Source organism: Helianthus annuus, chromosome 9 (assembly GCF_002127325.2).
Source record: "Helianthus annuus cultivar XRQ/B chromosome 9, HanXRQr2.0-SUNRISE, whole genome shotgun sequence".
Classification (NCBI taxonomy): domain Eukaryota; kingdom Viridiplantae; phylum Streptophyta; class Magnoliopsida; order Asterales; family Asteraceae; genus Helianthus; species Helianthus annuus.
The window spans coordinates 174,413,023-174,418,669 of record NC_035441.2 but is presented as its reverse complement, the minus strand read 5'-3'; the positions used below and the strand labels follow the sequence as shown (position 1 = coordinate 174,418,669).

Genomic DNA, 5,647 nt, shown 5'->3' with positions numbered 1-5,647 from the left:
TTACGTTTGTTTCGTATTCGGTGTCATGTTACGTTCCGTGTCTTACCATACACAGTAGTACACTCTATGGTTCTCATACGCCTATCACTATAATCCCGTGTGCACCCGCGATTATATTGATCGTCGCATGATCTGCATAGCTTGTACTAGTCGTGTATGAGTCAGGGTATACATAATTTAAAAAATTAAGAATGTGTACGTGTAAGAATGTAGTATGTAAGCAAGTCCATGCTTAAGTATGTATGAGACCCACGTAAGCAAATCACGCGGATTACGCTCGCGTATGGGTATGAATGTATGAATCATGAGTTTAAGTATGAATATGCATGCATGTATGAGCATAAACATAAAATGTGTAAGTAGTATGTGGATAAGCATAAGCATAAAACGTATGAAAAATGAGTATAAATGCGAGTACAAATATGAGCATAAGCGTAATCACAAGGCGTATGAGTATAAATATAAGTATCAGTGTGAACATAAGATGCATGAGCATAGATATGAATATGAATGTGAATATAGGTGTAAAACATGAAGGTTAAGTATGAATAAATATGTGTATGAATATAAGTGTAACAAAGTTGTGTAAGTGCAAATGAAAACATAAAGCGTATGAACATGAATACGAATGTAGTATAGACATGTTGTAAGGACAACGTAAGTGTATAATTGTGAGTGTATGTATTAACGTAAAACGTACGAATTTTGAATCATGAGTATAACGTAAATGTGTAAGTGCGAACATAAGTGAAGGCATAAAATGTATAAGCATGGATGTAGAAAATAATGATTTTGTTTATAGTATAAATCGAACTACACGAGTCTATGCGCGTAAATGTTTAAAAGTTTTGAGTATGAAAGAAAAGGGGATGAGTGACGCGCATGAGATTGTTGTGAAACATTGACTAAAACGTGTAAAATGATATGCGTGTATAGTTTGTGAATGTAAATCGATCGAGTTGTCACGAGATACAGACTCTAGTTTGTGAATGTAAAGGGAGTATTAAACGTCTATTGGTTATGTGGAAGGTACTTTGTAAAGTAATGGAAACGCTACTACGGTTTTAAAAGAGTTTACATAAGTTGAAAATTTTCGGTCCTTATGAAGTTCCCTTGTCCACGTGGTTTGAATTTAATTGACGTATTGAGTGAGATTTTGAAAAAAGTTCTAGAGAGTAATAAGTTTGCGCCGTTTTAAGTAACTTTGTATTAGAAAGTTTCGAAGTTTACGGATTTTCGTGAAAAGTTGATCCTTTAGAAAAAGGAATTTGGTATGTGGACTTAGTGTTTGCTGAAAAAGCGTCTTTTAATAAAATATTTTATTGCTTTTGAAAGAAGTTTTAGTAAATGTTGAATAATATTTGTAATATTTTATAAGTGTTTCAATAGTTATGTTGAATACAAAATTTCGTGAGCAATGGTTTTGTTGGACCGATTAAGTTGATAAGTAGCATTTCGTGAAATTTTGAATGTCGGGGAATAAGTGTTTATGGTAAAAGCTAAGAATTTTGTGTGTGCGAGTGATGTGAAAATAAATTATAGAATAAGAGGTACGTTTAAATAAATGAAGCATTTTGAAATACATGATAAATGATTTAGGTATAAACATGATTGTGTTTACATAATATAGCCTATTAGAAGAAAGCATTGGTAACGATCATCTAGGTAAGGGAAACACCCCTAACTCGTTGGTGAGGTCATTGTAAGGTGAGAAATAAAGCGGAGTTAATCGTCAAGGTAAGGAAATCACTCCTATCTCGATGATATGTCTCCACTCGTTACAAAAGTGTAAATAAAATTACGTGAAAATATGCATGCAAATAATGTATAATCGTATGAAAAGTAATAGCATGATGCATGCGCAAAAGTGAAATCTCAAAATGGTTCAAAATTGACAAAAGATCGAAAATAATAAAGCGTGAGTTTGATAAAAGGAATCTCGGATGGTTCCAAAACGGAACGTTGACTAACCAAAGAGGTCGAAGAGTCTTTTGAATTTGAGAAACATGCTTTGGCCTAATAGGTGGAATACTCTCGCCGATATCTCGGTTAATGGTATTCACCCTTCCAGTTACTACATGTCCCAAATCAATCGAAATTTCGAGACTTGGCGGAATTAAAAAAAATCAAGGAGTGGAACTAGTCGACAAGGTGCAGGTTTCACCCCTAACTTGACGATTTCGTATCCTAAGTGTGGTTGGTACTCGTCGGGTCAAAATTTAATTTCAACACTTTGACGAGGGTCCACTAGAATTTGAAATTTGAACTTCTCCATCAAGGTGAGGATTTCACTCCTAACTTGATGGTGAATTTCGTGTAAAAAGAAAAGGAAAGTGGATGGATTGAGAGTTGTTCACCAAATTATGGGTTTCACGCCTATTTTGGTGAACTCGTCTCGTTTGTGTAATATGTGTGTTGTCGGATTTAGAATAATCGAGTAAAACGTGTGAGGAAAAGTGTATATTAAAGATTAAACAAACAAGTACAACATGTCAAGAATATCACGATAAAAGTGAAATGATGAAAAGAATATTAACGCATAAAAAGTATGTCAAGAACACGCATAAAGGATAAAATGATGAAACAAGTATTAACACATAATAAAACAAGTATAGCATGTTAAGTGTTAACACATAAGTGACACATATGCTTACAAGATCAAAAGAGAATAAATAAAAGCAAATAAGATAGCATGCTAGTAATTTCAAGTAAACATACAAATAAAGCTCTAGAACTATAGACTAGGTTAAAGCATTCTTACTTTTCCTAATTCCCTATAGTTATGGCTCTGATACCAATCTGTCACACCCCAACCAATGGCGGAAACATCGGGATGAGACGAAGTGTGAAGATTGCTCGAGACATCATAACGCTAATAATTGTGACAAGTATTTAAATAATCATTTCATTCCATTTTTAAAGAATCAATTACAAGGTTTTGAAACAAAATACAACAACATGAATAATAAAATAACGCAATATGAATACAATTCTTTTTAGGTGTGTATCTAAGCATCCTACTAGATTCCATGCATCGTCAACATCCACCTGTAACATGTTAAAATAAAGTCAATGCAAAAGCAAAGGCGAGTATACAAGTTTGGTACATATATAGCATAAGATAAAAGTGTGAACAATTCCTCATAGCAAGCATGCGATTCAAGATAAACATTAAATATGGCATGTGTCTAACATATCAAACCAAGAAAACGCAACTTGCTCATGACATAACCAAAGTTTCAGTGGAGGCGGGTCGTTAATCCTATAGCGCTACATATGTCAAGGTTTGGCTCGTACGAAGTTAATGATAAGTTCAACACATAAGAATCACCCAAATTTAAAGTATCAAGCAATCACATATACAAGCATGTTATAGGAATGTTCAGGTGTTTAGACAAAAGTTCATGTGTAAGTTTCAATAGGTAAACATGTTACACCCCAAAAGTGGTAAAAGTAAAAAGGGGAAAAGTACGAGTATACTCACATAATTGCTAAGTCTTCCGATTATCCAAGTGTTGACGAGTGTATGAGATTAGGAGGATGGAACACCGAGGTCACCCTATATGGGCAAACGATGGTGCATGAGTATACGAAATTAATGACGGCGGATTTGAAGTGGAATTTGAACGTACGTGTATAATTAACACCGTTTATGAAAGAACACTCTAAATCGATTTCATATAAGGGTTGTAGGCGTGCTGTCGTGATAATGAATATATATATACTTGGCGAAAAGCATATTTGGTATATATATATATATATATATATTTATAAGGTAACGAAAGGCATAAGATATATATATATATATATATATATATATATATGTACGTTGCCGAATGGCGTATTAGATATATATATATATATCTTGTCGTTAGGTATATACATATTTGACGACAAACGTATTAGAGTAATGTATATATTTTGATGAAAAGTATAACGGATATTTACATATACATATTTGACGAAAAATTATATTAGGTATATATGTATATATTCGATGAAAAGTGTGGTATATATATCTATATATACATATTTATATATTTTGACGAAAAACGGGCAGAGTTTCCTCTGTTTTTGGACGATCCCGACAACACAGTGTCATTTAAAATGTCAAAATTCAACAAACAACAAAAATGTATACAAGATTCACGTCAAATGTTAATATATCAATAAAAATTAAATGTCTCGGTTCGAGTTTGTTTAGTGTATACTTATGAAAAATAAAAAGAAATTTAAACAAAACACAAAGGAAATAATAATAAAATGTCATAAATGGTATACCGTATCTCGCGAGTAACCCGTGTTGACCAGCTAACTAGTTTGACCGAACCGATACCGACCCGAACCATAGCGAACCCGAACCAATGACTGAGTTTGACTGCTGTTGACTGAACCGAAACATCAGAAGCTATGTTAGAACGGAACTGGAATTTGAAACTTAAATACACGAAGCCGAAACCGAATCCGCTTAGGAACTAGAACAGAAAATGTAACAGATTTATCTAAAACCCTTACCGGAACCGAGACGACCACGCTGACCCGGTGCCGTCAGAACCCGACCATCATCATCATCATCGACCCGGACAACCTTCTGACCCGAATATCGAGACCCGCAACCTCCCGCTAAGCCTGAACCCGAGTTAAGTCTGAACCGAGATAGGATCCGAACCTGCGATTGACCCCGAATCACCACCGCCGTCGTCCGCCACTTCGACGTCGGCGACGGAAGACAGTGTTGCCGCCATAAGCGGCGTTTGTCGCCGGAAGTTGAATTGTCGTCGAGGTCTTGTGTGTTTCTGTCTGAAATGGTGTGCGAGAGAGAGAGGGGTATGGGGTTGTCGGCTGCGTCATCCATCGCCGGCCGCCGGTTAATCGGCTCCGGCGCCGGTTAGTTGTAGAGAGGGTGTGGAGGTGAGGTATATGGTGTGTATTGTGTGATTTGGCAGTAGAGATCGAGTGGGAGTAGAGATTTTAAGAAACAAGTGTCTGTGAAGAAAAAAAATATGAGGAAGATGAAGGAGTTTGATCCCTTGAGTGAGGTTTTATGAGAATAGGTTTGTGTAACCTCCTACGCGGCTGATGATATGAGGATTAGGGTTTGTCACTTCCTTTTTATATACTAGGTTTAGTTAAGGGGCTCTGGGTTTGTAATTCATATTTATTTATTTTTTTTTTTAGGAAAGATCCATATGACCCCCTTAACTTAAAAGATTTAATGAATTAGTGGTCAAATTAACTTGGTTAATTTACATAACCTTGAAACTTAATTAAAGTTAACTAGGTTACTTGTTATTTAACCAAAACTAAATATGTTACTAGGGTTTGTAAATCTTTTAAATTGAAATGTTAATTTAATTTAATTTAATTAATTAAAAAATAAATAAATAAATAAATAACCATTTTTTTACGGGTGTTACATTTACGTTTTACGTAAAAAAAAGTTTAAGTTTTACACAAAACGAGGTAACCCTGCAAATCGCTACTCGGTAGGTGTCTCAGATAGATTGCTATCATCATCGACGCCTCAAAAAAATAAAAACCCAAACAAACAAAAATCAAAAGAACGAGTGGATTTCTCGAAAAAAACGAAGTTTTGGCTCAGATTTTCCGATAATCAGAGGCTGCAAAGTGGGGTTGCAGGTTCAAA

General features: G+C 35.0%; 1 long non-coding RNA gene across 1 annotated transcript; it reads right to left on the bottom strand.

Annotated features, from left to right (window-relative positions):
- Positions 1-3,518: 3,518 nt before the first annotated feature.
- On the bottom strand, positions 3,519-5,105 carry LOC110874988. Its single transcript, XR_002556414.2, has 3 exons — positions 4,516-5,105; positions 4,282-4,388; positions 3,519-3,559 (listed from the first exon to the last, which is right to left on the bottom strand). It is a non-coding gene; the product is annotated as an uncharacterized LOC110874988 (long non-coding RNA).
- Between the last annotated feature and the right edge of the window lie 542 nt (positions 5,106-5,647).